General features: G+C 44.5%; 1 protein-coding gene across 1 annotated transcript in view; it reads left to right on the top strand.

The window, feature by feature from the left end:
* The window catches only part of LOC143302258 (vasoactive intestinal polypeptide receptor 1-like), a 103,489-nt gene that overhangs the window by 652 nt on the left and 90,337 nt on the right, over window positions 1–12,500 (top strand). The gene's annotated exons all lie outside the window — the stretch shown is intronic.

Raw genomic sequence — 12,500 nt, 5'->3', positions numbered from 1 at the left:
AAAGTCTGTGCTTGTAATTTCCTCTCCTACTGCTCTTCTTATTTCTGTCTTCTTTTTTTTTCTCCCTTCACTATTGTCTGTTTTTTTCTCTCTCTCCACCTTACCATTCCATTCCCTTATCTAATTTTTTTCAGCAAACCTCGACACCTTCTCTCTCTTTTTCTGTCAGCTGTGATGTACATCTATGGTTTTGTTGTTGGTTGTTTTTTGTTGTCTTTTTTTTGTTGTTGTTTGTTTGTTTGTTTTTTGTTCTTCTGGAGAATAGGTAGTGATATTGTAAACACTAGGATGGCCACTAGCTGTCCATTCCGTCGTGTTGTTTTCCAACGATGACCTTTAAATGTATTTGTGTGTGGCTTTAAAGTATTTTGGATCCTTTTAAAACTATTTTTATTTCTAAAAATCCTGAGAATGATAAATTAATACGGAAGACTGACGTTCTCAGCACAGCCTAGTCTCATTTGCCACAAGGAGTTGAATGGTTTTAAGATGATATGCTGCGAACTGTCTTGTTTCCGGTTGTTGTTCTCTCAGATGTGACAGTGTTTCGTGTTGAACAGTGGCTTTTTTTTAAATATTTTTTTTAGCAGTCCAGATATGGCTTTGCTGCCAGCTGGGATGTAGACAGTACTGTCAAATGTCTGTCCAGCTGAATGCTGTGTGGCTTTCTGTCACACTTTGTCCAGCGTTCAAAGCGTGTGTTTCGTCTCTGACTCAACTCTTTCTTCTTCTTTTGTAAATTCATCATTTCATTCCTTCTTTGTTCCTTTCTTTCATTCCTTTGGTGTATTGGTTAGCTTTTTTGTTGTTGTCGTTTTTGTTTGTTGCTGTTGTGGTCGCTGTTGTTGTTGATGATGATGATATTGTTGTTTCTGTTTTTGAAGCATGTGGATGAGAGCGTTCGCGAAAGCATGTCAGTCTTGTCGATGTGCACAAGAAACCGCTCGTGAACACAAACACTTTTTTGTGTGGGTCGGTTATAACGTCCGGTTTGTTTCAAGCTCTTCATGTCAAGTTGTTTTTGTGTTGTTGTTGTTTTTATGTGTGTGGGTGTTTTTGTTTGTTTGTTGTTTGGTTTGGGTTTTTTGTGGGGGTTTTTGTTTGTTTTTTGTTCGTTTTTGTTTTTGTTTTGTTTGTTTTTTTGACTCAAGTTATGGTTTGTTTGTCTTCTCCCGCAACTTTACAAGATAAAGAATGTTACATATGAGAGATGATGAGTTTAACGACCCATCGGCGTGACGCCCTTAAGGTCAAGTTGAACTGGACAGATGTCCGCAGTTGTCATTAATCGGTGATAGGCAGGTGTTCGATGCTGTGTGGTCCGTTGTTACATATGCTAAAGAATCTTATTATGTACAGACAGTCGCACTCGCGTCTTTTTTTTTCCTGCGTGCACATGCGCACTAAAGGAGCTACCAGCACGCACATGCGCGTGCGCATGCGTACGCGGGGCGAGAAAGCGGGGAAACGGGAAGCTGGTTTAACCAGCAAACAAGCCAATCGCCTGCATGCTCCCTGCTAGCTGAAGCCTCCAGCGATAAACACAACGGAAAAAAACCATCCGTCACCCTAAAGGAACTGGAGCACGTGCTCAATTACATCACAGGCCCAGGCGCCTTGTCTTGTTGGAGGATGATGTATCGCTGGGCTGGAGCACTTTCTTGATGTTGGCGCGAGAGGCCTGACGAAGGTTATGGCCGTCAGATTGGTCGGGGGCTTGCCGCGCACGCGCCGCTGTTGACATGCTGCACTGGCGTCGTGTTACTGCCAGAATGGATGAAACTTGTGGGCGTTCTCTGTTGGTTTAAAAAAAAAAAAAAAAAAAAAATTAAAGAAACGCTGTGAGCGTAGTGTTGTTATTGTTGTTGTTAGATTAAGCTTTAACGCAAAAGAATATTGACTTAATCGACGAGGAGATCGACGACAATAACATCAACAAGTTTCAGTTTCAGTTTCACTTTCTCAAGGAGGCGTCACTGCGTTCGGACAAATCCATACACGCTACACCGCATCTGTTGAGCAGATGCCTGACCAGCAGCATAACCCAACGCGCTTAGTCAGGCCTTGAGTGCATGCTTACATATTTGTGTACCTATGAAAGTGGATTTCATTTTACGTAATTTCGCCAGAGGACAACACTCTCGTTGCCATGGGTTCTTTTTCAGTGCGCCAAGTGCGTGCTGCACACGGGACCTCGGTTTATCGTCTCATCCGAAAGACTAGACGCTCAGTTTGATTTTCCAGTCAAACTTAGGAGAAAGGGCGAGAGCGGGATTCGAACCCACACCCTCACGAACTCTCTGTATTGGCAGCTGAGCGTCTTAACCATTCTGCCACCTTCCTCCTAACATCAACAAGAATGATCGTAGTGATGATGATGATGATGATGATGATGACGACAATGATGATGGTATTGATGACGATGATAATGAAGGTCATAATCATAATCATAGAATATGATTATAACTCCCAGTCAACTTCGCTGATTTGGAGGACACAGCACAAAAGGTTTGGATCGATGATGAGTATTAGTAATCATGATGATGATGATGATGTAAATAACAATAATACAAATATAAATAATAATGATAACAACAACAATGATAACAGTAACCTTCATCCGGCATTACCAGTTCGGACAGTACAGTCCCAAAGGTGGGGTAGGGTCCCGAAATTGGTTTCTCTTTCTTTGAAGATGCTTTTAAACTGGAGACTGTCTGTCTGTGTACAAAAACCACGGAACTTGAAGCACCCGCGTTACGTTTATTTGCTCTGTATTGAAGATCGAACTTCAGACAGGGTGGAGCGGTGGTCTAGTGTTAGTGCCCCTGGTTAGGAAGCGAGTGTCCATGATTCGAGTCCAGTATTCGGATCGGGGTTTTTACTCCCTCCTCCACTTGACCTGGAGTGGTGGTCTGGGTGCTACTCTTTCGATGGAGACGATGAACCGAAGCAGCATGCACTAAGTGAACGTAAACAACCCACGGCAACAAAAGGATTGTCTCTGGCAAAAAACTGCAGAAAACCAAACCCTCTTTCTCCCCCTCTGCTCCCCCCCCACCCCGTCTCTCTCTCTCTCTCTCTGAGTGTGAAGTGAAGTTCTAAATTGTAATGCTAATACGCCATTCTACAAACGGTTCAAAACAACAGATAGCCACCACACATTTAATCCATCTACATTTATTTTTGATATCCATCAACAGGAGAAAGAAACTGTGGATGTGATTACTGTGGTTACTCTCATACTATGATATGTAATGTTCTTCGTTGGTACTACGATTTAGTAACCGGTCGCGAATCAGTTATCTAACATCTTCCCTTCATTACGTTGTGCTCTGGTGAAGGGCTGTCACCTCACTGAGATAAGACACAGCTTACAGGTCAGGATGTCAGTGAAGGGCTGTCACCTCACTGAGATAAGACACAGCTTACAGGTCAGGATGTCAGTGAAGCGAAGGGCTGTCACCTTACTGAGATAAGACAGAGCTTACAGGTTAGGATGTCAGTGAAGGGCTGTCACCTCACGAGATAAGACAGAGCTTACAGGTTAGGATGTCAGTGAAGGGCTGTCACCCCACGAGATAAGACAGATCTTGCAGGTCAGGATGCCAGTGAAGGGCTGTCACCTCACGAGATAAGATAGAGCTTACAGGTCAGGATGTCAGTGAAAGGCTGTCACCTCACTAAGACAGAGCTTACAGGTCAGGATGCCAGTGAAAGGCCGTCACCTCACTGAGATAAGACAGAGCTTACAGGTCAGGATGTCAGTGAAAGGCTGTCACCTCACTGAGATAAGACACAGCTTACAGGTCAGGATGTCAGTGAAAGGCCGTCACCTCACTGAGATAAGACAGAGCTTACAGGTCAGGATGTCAGTCACCACCATTTATTCAGACATCGTCTCTCGGGAATGCAGTAGTTTTTGTCCGGCAATTCTGGTCACACGATTGATGAGACACAAAAGGTATTCACTGCACTCCAGATACACGAGCCACACTGATCTCAGTTACCAAGGATCAGCAGTTAAGAGGTTAAGGTTCTTGTACTTTTTTTTTTTTTTTTATCTCTTGTGCAGTAAATTGTGTAGGAAAGTATGGAACCAGGGGCACCCACCTGCGCTTACGTGATGGAATTAGCTTGATGGATGAGTGCAGTCAGGTTGATATGTGTGTGCAGCTTGCCTCCAGGTACACGTGATACTCGTGTGCAGTTTGCCTCTTGATATATGTGATACGTGTATGCAATTTGCCTCCAGATATGTTTTGATATACGTGTGCAATTACGTTGATGTATGTGATTGCGTGTGTTTGTTCAACCGTTTCAGTCCTTCCCTACTGCTTCTGCTGGTGTGTGTGTGTGTGTGTGTGTGTGTGTGTGTGTGTGCGCGCGCGCTGGCTTATGTGTTTGTGCGTGCGTGTGTGTTTGCGTGCACGCGTGTATGTATGTGTATTTGTACATGTATTGGTGTGGACGTGTGGACGTAGCTTATACGAGTGTCCATGACTATGTTTGGCAATGTGCGTATCTGACTGTTGCGTGTGCGAGGGAGAGACAGAGACAGAGACAGACAGACAGAGAAACCACAACTGGACACTGATACGTGTTCAACCATCAGAGAGAACAGAACAAAAGCCACACAGCCCCATTAACCTGACGTGATTGAAGTGCCTGCTGTCTGATTGGCTGTCGGGACCACTCCATCGCCAGTAGGAGCTGGCTTTACAACCTACCGTCAGCGTGGCGTACTGTGATTGGATGACAGTGTATCAATCAGCAAAGGAGCAGGATTGGCCTGAGCGATGTAGTGTGTGTGTGTGTGTGTGTGTGCGTGTGTACTGAAGGAATAGGACAAGACAGCGAGACTCTTCCTGTTTACATGACCATTGATATTGTGGCAATGCACGGCCCCTCTGTGTTGAATGTAACCTTTGAGCCAACAGTGTTTCTTTGCCTCCGTGTCCAGTAATTTGTTAATTTGTTCATGTTTCAGTCTCTGTCCGTTCCCTCGTCTCTGTTTCTCACGCTGTCTCCTTGTGTCTCTGTTTGTCTCAATCTCTATCTATCTATCTATCTATCTATATATATATATGTGTGTGTGTGTGTGTGTGTATGAATATATCTTTCTATCGCTCTCTCTCAGACAAGCAGAGGTCACACACACACAGAGTCACAGACAGCCTCTGAGAGAGAGAGGTGGGGTGTGTGTGTGTGTGGGGGGGGGGGGGGGGGGCGGGGTTCTGGGGGGGGGGCAGCTGAACAGACAGAACACAAACATGACAGACATATACATACATTACATTTCATGGAGGCGTCAAAACGTGCGGCGTGATATATATATATATATATATATATATATATATTACACGTCCAGAAAAAGGGGAGGGAGTGAATGGGGGGGAGGGGGGAGGAGCCACGGGGAGCAGGGAGAGTAGATACCTGGCCTACCCACAAATCCAAAGCACTGGCCAGACCCTGAGGTAACTCGCATTTCAGATTTCTTCTCTCCTTTCTGTTTCTTCAAATCTTTAAAGACGCAACACCTCTCCTTAGTTCCTTTGCCCCCCACCCCCCTCCCACATCCCCCCTCCAATGGTACAAAGTCCCGTCGCCTTTTTTAGACTGAGGGGTAGTGATTTCCTATTGACAGCGTACAGGGTTCGCTACAGGAAAGCGGGACCAGCCCTCTCCTGCCACTTTCAACCATCCCCGACCAAAGCCAGGTGCCCGTTCACACCTTCCTTCTCACGCCCTCAACGCCATTTTGTCGGCTTGGGTCTCGGTCAGTCCACTTCCATTCAAAGTAACATCAGCCCAGCTGACCGGTCATACTTGGTTTCACGAACATTGTATTTTCTACTTTCTCTTTTTTCAGACAATACGCTTTTCTTTCTTTCTTTTTTTAACCTCAGAGTCGTGTGTCATTTTGCAACAACGAGTTCGGTTGGAATGTCAGTTTATTATAGATTTCAGATCTTTTTTTTTCTTTGTGTCTTTTCAAAATAAAAACTGCGCTAAACAGCGGATACATAAATGTTCCATACAGATTTTGCTACGATGGTTGGAAGTGAGTGATTAGCGATGTTCGCTTTGAAATCTGTCCAGAAAACATGGGACAGACAGATCCAGAGAACAAACAGGTGCAGAATTAGCCATTTTTGGCTGCTTCGTCCTGAGGTGACAGAAGCTCAGTGTGTCTGATTCATTGTGTGTGAACACATCACCAGTGGGAGCTGGCTTTACATACCTGTCCTCGCGTGGCGAATTGTGAATGGATGCCTGATGACCAATCAGCGACGAAGCAAGGCTGCCCTGGGCTAGTATTTTGTGTGTACTTATTGTGTGCTGGGTGAACGTAAACCTTTTAACGCTAGAGATCAACAAATAATGAGAGGCCAGGAGACGATATGATTATCAAATAGTGGTAACTCTCTCCATTTCACAAGGTACACAACTTCAAGTCAGTGATGCTTACGCTACCGATTCAGCTAACACACAGGTAAATAAAAGGTACATTGGAACAAACCCAGACACTCCCTAGAAGAAAGCGCCAGGCCCCTGCCTTTATACCAATCATTTGACATGTGCACACAGCAGCAAAGACAGAAGAAATGTGCAAACACAAATTAGCTTTTATTCAAGACTGGCATAGCCTCTTTAATCCTGAATAAGCCACACAGAACACATGGACAATACAGAACAAATACATGGTTGCCTCGGCACTTTATCCACTGGAAATAACAAATAATGAGGCCAGGAGACGATATGATTAACAAATAGTAAAGAGTGGTAACTCTCTCCAGTGCGCGGTTGGACAATAAGCCCCCATGACTGACTGACTGAAAGATCGGGGCAAGGCCGTTGAACCCTTTTGTTAGGGCCAATGATATTTGTGGCGTTCAAAGGCGGGGCTGTTTCACTCTCCCTTTTCAGTCATATCCCGTCTATCTCTGTCGCAGTCTTTTGGAGCCTCAGGTGATTCTCCACCTGCCTGTCTGGGAGTTTGTTTGGTTTGGTTTACCTGGCATACTTCGTTTATTTTTGTTTTGTCTGGCTCTCGCGCCCCGTGTCTCTGCATCAGTCTCTATTCTGCTGCTTGTTTGCGAGAGAGAAGTGGAGCGCGAGTGAAGAGTCTACATGTGTACTTGTGCATGTCTAAGGTTGTATAGATATTTGAGGTCTATGTCTTTCTTGGTGGGTTTTGTTTTTGTTTTTTTGTGTCGGTCTTTGACTCTTTATGTTGATTTCTGTCAATGTCTCTCTACTGTTTTATTTTCTCACAGCACGCTGTTTATCTCTGTATTATCTTTTCTTTGTCTTTGTTTCCTCTGTCTTTGGTGATATACCAATGTATTGTTGTTGTTTCTGTCTATGCCCCTTTCACTATCATCTTCTTTCTACTGTTTTTATCACTGTTTTCCATGTCAAGGCTTTTTGGCTATGCATATTTGCGCTTGTATCAATGTTTGTGCCCGTGTAGTTTTATTCCTGTGCGTGCTGTCTCCTACATACGTGAGCATGTGCCGTTTTGGTCGTACTTGCTCGCGGAAGTGTAGCTCAGTTGATGAGTGTCTGTAGCTGTGCTTGTATGTGTATGTTTCTGTCAAACCTATCTGCACACACACACACACACACACACACACAGAGAGAGAGAGAGAGAGAGAGAGAGAGAGAGAGAGAGAGAGAGAGAGAGAGAGAGAGAGAGAGAGAGAGAGAGGGGAGCAGAATGCTGACAGACAACCAGACAAAAGCAAGAATGAAACCTCTATTTTTTCCTTTATACCGACCCCGCGGAAGTGCCCACTGTCTGGTCTTTGTGAGCGCATCCATCACCAACTCGAGCTCTTCTTGCAAACATAGGCAACTGTCCGTGTGGCCTGCAGTGACTGGATTACTGACAGCTAATCAGTAAGGGAACAGGATTGTGTGCAGAGGTTGTGTTGTCTGTGTGTGCTAGGCTGTGCGAAGAGAACAAGTGCTAAAGTCTGTGGGTGCCTTTATACTGACACGACCATTGACATTGCGTGTCGTTGCAAAGCAAAACTGTTTTTCTCGTCTTTTGCTTCCCCCCACCCCCTACCTCCAACCTTTGTTGCGTACTTTGGGTGGAAGTTGACCCTTGTATGCTTGACAAGTACTTGTCTGTTTGCCTGCATCTCTGTGTTTGGGTAAGAGTCAGTCTGTTGCCATTCCATTTCGCTGTCTCTGTTTCTCTCTGTATGTGTTCTTCTCCACCTCAGTCACAGACAAGATATGAGAGAGACACTAAGAGACCCTGACAGACAAAGAAAGAGAGAGATAACAGACAGGCTCAGGCATAGAGACAGACGAGTAAGTAAAATACTATTGTAGGTACAAACATGTGGTGACAGACATTCACATGGTTAGTTCCATCTTTTCATACATTTTCTGTATATAGAAACTGAAGTATTTCACCAAATCCGTCCTCACTCACTCTCCATGTTAACTGGTTGGAAGTCCGATAATTAAAGATTCTCTCTCTCTCTCTCTCTCTCTCTCACACACACACACACACTACAATATTGACAAACAATTTACCATTACATGTATACCACTACATAATGCCTTCTCCTCGGATCAGAGAATGAACGATGTGACTGGTTGTCGGAGGAAATCCACGACCAATCCAATCCCATTTTGCGGTGTCTACAGCCCAGCCAACCAATGAATGACACTGGCTGAAACAAACAAAAAAAGTTGTTTTGTGTCGTCCGCTGTGGTTGGTTAAGTCCTCCGATCCTCATCGCTTCCCCCCATCTGTGAACAAAGCATCTTACACCGAAACGGGAAGAACAGGTGGATTAAAAACCTTGCCGGATTAGAAGTAAATGAACGAAGTGTGTGTGTGTGTGTGTGTGTGTGTGTGTGTGTGTGGCGGGGTGGGGGTGGGGGTGTTGTTGTTGTTGTCTTTTTTTCCACTGAGAGTGATTAGATGGAAGTGTGTTTGGGTGCTTGCGTGTAATATATGGGTGCGTGCGCGTGAGTTTGATTCTCTCTCTCTCTCTCTCTCTCTCTGTGTGTGTGACGTAAGGTTGAATGCATGTGGGTGCGTATAACGGGCTTTGTTCTTGTGAAAGCGAGAGAAAGAGAACGATATGACACTCATTGTACTCTTATTCTTCTTTGCATAATTATCATCAGTAGTAGCAGTACCAGTACTTTCATGGTTATCATATTTTTGTCCAGTGGTCTTTTTTTTCTCCACCGAAAGGATTAGCCTCACATCCCCCCCCCCCCCACAATTCCCTCCCCCCCCCCCACCCCCATGACCCAAAAATAACTTTTCTCTCACCGACATAAAATATTAGTTTTCTAGGAATATCGATAACGAAAACACCACCTGCATCTTAATCCATCCACCCTCACCCATTTCCACGAGCACGAGCTATTAAGCCATTAATCTTCACTCCACGCAGACTGTTCCATCAGCGCTCAGAGTCGGCCAATCAGTAATTGTTCTCTGTGGGGCTTATTAACATCAGACGGATGGTGATAGATGAACGATACTGTTTTATTGCGGAGATCGAGGCAGAGCGAAAGAGTTCAGCTTCGCATAGGATTACTCTTTCTCTCTCTCTCTCTTCTGTGCTTTCTCTCTTTCAGTTTTTTTTCTGTCCCTTTCCTCCACCGTTCTGTTTGTCTGCCTGCATGCCTGCCTCTGTGTGTGTGTGTGTGTGTTTCTCCAGAGTCACTGATGCATTCTAATAGGAGCAATTACTCTGCCGGGCCACCGGAAGAATGGCTTGTCTGATTGGTTGTACGGGCAGATCCCGTCACCAATCAGATGTGGCTTAACAACGCTGTCTGCGTGGCTTATTGCGATTGGCCGCTTGGGGGACCAGTTTGCGAGGTGGATAGCTGGCCCTGCTAAAGCAGCCATTGTGCGTCAAAATATACAATGTACTGGATTGACGATTCTGCATGACAAATGAGTAAAATAGAATCTGTAAAACATTAGTTATTGGTGCCATAATTATGAAGGGTGAGGTATTTCGTTCAAATGATATTTTATTTTGTTTTGAAGCTCGTCACAATACAAATACACCCCCAGTCAAATTTATTTTTAAATAACAAATTAAAAGATGGAAGGGGGTGAAGCTACGCATTGGCGACGCGCTTTCACCGGGGAGAGCAGCCCGAATTTCACACAGAAAAATCTGTCGTGACTGCAATACAGTATAATATTATACAACACGGTACGACACGACACTACACAACAAAACAATACAATATAATCATGAATTCGACTGGACAGCAAACTTTTAAACAAAGTCATGTCGTAAAATTCACATTCATATACACGCACCAAATATGTGGCGGCTGTCTTTGCAGATTGATATTGATACGATTATTTTTCTTGTATGGTTTAATCAAAATAAAAACACGGCTGACAAATGGAAAAAAAAGTAAAGGAATCGTGTGGTGGAAAGGAGAAATGGAATCATCAATGCGAAGAGGAAGATATTAAGGCTTTGTTCACGCAGATGTGTCTATGGGGTCGTGTTTACAGCGCTCTTTGTTTCCACCCATTCCTGATTTTTTTCCCCCTAGTTTGAGATCCAGGATAATATTATGTCTGCCTGCATTCCTGCCTCTTCCTCCCTCCTCTCTCTCTCTCTCTCTGTGTGTATGTGTATGTGTGTGTGTGTGTGTGTGTGTGTGTGTGTGTGTGTGTGTGTGTGTGTGTCACAATTCTGTCACAAATACGATAACATAATAACGCGATCAGTCAATTCCAGGGATCAGTCGGTCTTAAACGATCCATCACAACAGGAATAGAAACTTCCACGTTGACGTACACTACCAGATCCTTTCCAGTCTATGGGCAATCCTTCCATCCGTCACAGAAAATAGGAAAGAGGAAATTGCTGTGTGTTCGTCTCCCCCGCCTACATCCCCCTCCCTCCCCCCTCGACCCCCCCCCTCCCCCCGCACACACGCTTCTTTTTTCTTCTTTTTTGCCCCTAGGGAAAGTTGTAGGAGCTCCACGATTTGCATGGTAACAGGCACACACACACACTGCTGCTGGCTTCATGAAGAGCCTTTTTGTCAGAACTTTTTTAGTTCCACTTCTTTTACACAGCGACACATAGGGTGTACATTGACAAACTGGACGTGTAGCCTATCTCAGTGACGTAAAAACCACGGCAGTATCATGTCTTTCTAATCATATGTCGCTGAACTTTTGTTTTCAGCTGTCAGTGGAGGGGAATGCTGTCTGTCACCACAGGTAGAACATGAGTGAGTCCATGAAAAGCGTTCAGCTTTCGTAGAACACGTGCTTGTCTGTCTCCATGCAGGTTCTTGTGTGTGTGAGAGAGACAGAGAGAGAGAGAGACACAGAGGTAGATGATGATTCTGAAGCATACTTGTGTCTGGTTGGTCCTCTCTCTCTCTCTCTCTCTCTCTCTCTCCACACACACACACACACACACACACACACAGCAATAATTGAACTGGCAGAAGACTGACTGGGTTGCACAGCGTGCATCTGATGAAAAAGGTAACACAATCCCCTTCATTTACAACACAAAGTACAGAATGCTTGACTGGTTCTCGGACGAGATCCCAGCACCAGTCAGATCCAGCTTTACAACGCTTTGCCTGTGTGTCTCGCTGTGATTGGATGCTTTAGGTATAAGATAAGCTGTGTTTTACATATATATATATATATATATACAGCAGGGTGCAATGCCCGACATTTCTGGTGCAGTCATTGTCCCTCAAGACGGAAGGAGGCCGACGACGATATATATATATTCTTAAAGGAAATTAAGATAAAATTCTTTCGAGGTGTTCACCGAACCTTCACCATCCTTTAAGAAAGTGTTTCATTCTAAACTGACAGAACTTCACTTTGCAGACTTGATTTAGTGAAAAAGTACATCCTGACTAAATTCATAGTCACGTAGATAATTTCTACTTACATTATTTATGTCATATGAACAGGAAAGAAAGTTAAAACAGCTCGACCCTCTTCTTTAACTATTATCTGGCGTTAAATTGGGGTTGTTAAAATGGCCAAGCTCGCCGGTCGTTCAGCCCAGACTGGGGTGTCGAAGTAATCTGTTACGGATCACCCTGTCCATCTCCTGAGATGAAACTACCAGCAATGTACCGGTCTGTGTTTTCCTCATACGTCGAGCGGTTCTAGGGCCGTCTATAATAGATCTGACAATTGGCGGTCTGTCTGGTGCGCTGAGATTGGACCACTGGGAACGGTGGATGTTGCGCATGGAAGACCCAGTAAATGTCCCCGTGTTTGGATTACTCTTGCATGGCACGGAATTTCAGCTTTGCCTGTCGTCTCCGTCAGCATGTTAGTATTTCTGTTTCTGTCTGCCTCTTTCTCTTTCTCCGTGTCTCTCTGTATGTCAGCCAGTCCGTCTGTCTCTCTGTCTGTTTCTGTCTGTCTCTCTTTTTTTCTCTCTATGTATTACTATCTATCTGCCTGTCTCTCTGTTTCTCTGTCTGTCTCCATC

This window comes from Babylonia areolata, chromosome 2 (genome assembly GCF_041734735.1).
Source record: "Babylonia areolata isolate BAREFJ2019XMU chromosome 2, ASM4173473v1, whole genome shotgun sequence".
In the NCBI taxonomy this organism is placed as follows: Eukaryota; Metazoa; Mollusca; class Gastropoda; order Neogastropoda; family Buccinidae; genus Babylonia; species Babylonia areolata.
Note: the sequence above shows the minus strand (reverse complement) of the source record. Positions and strands in the feature narration are given on the sequence as shown.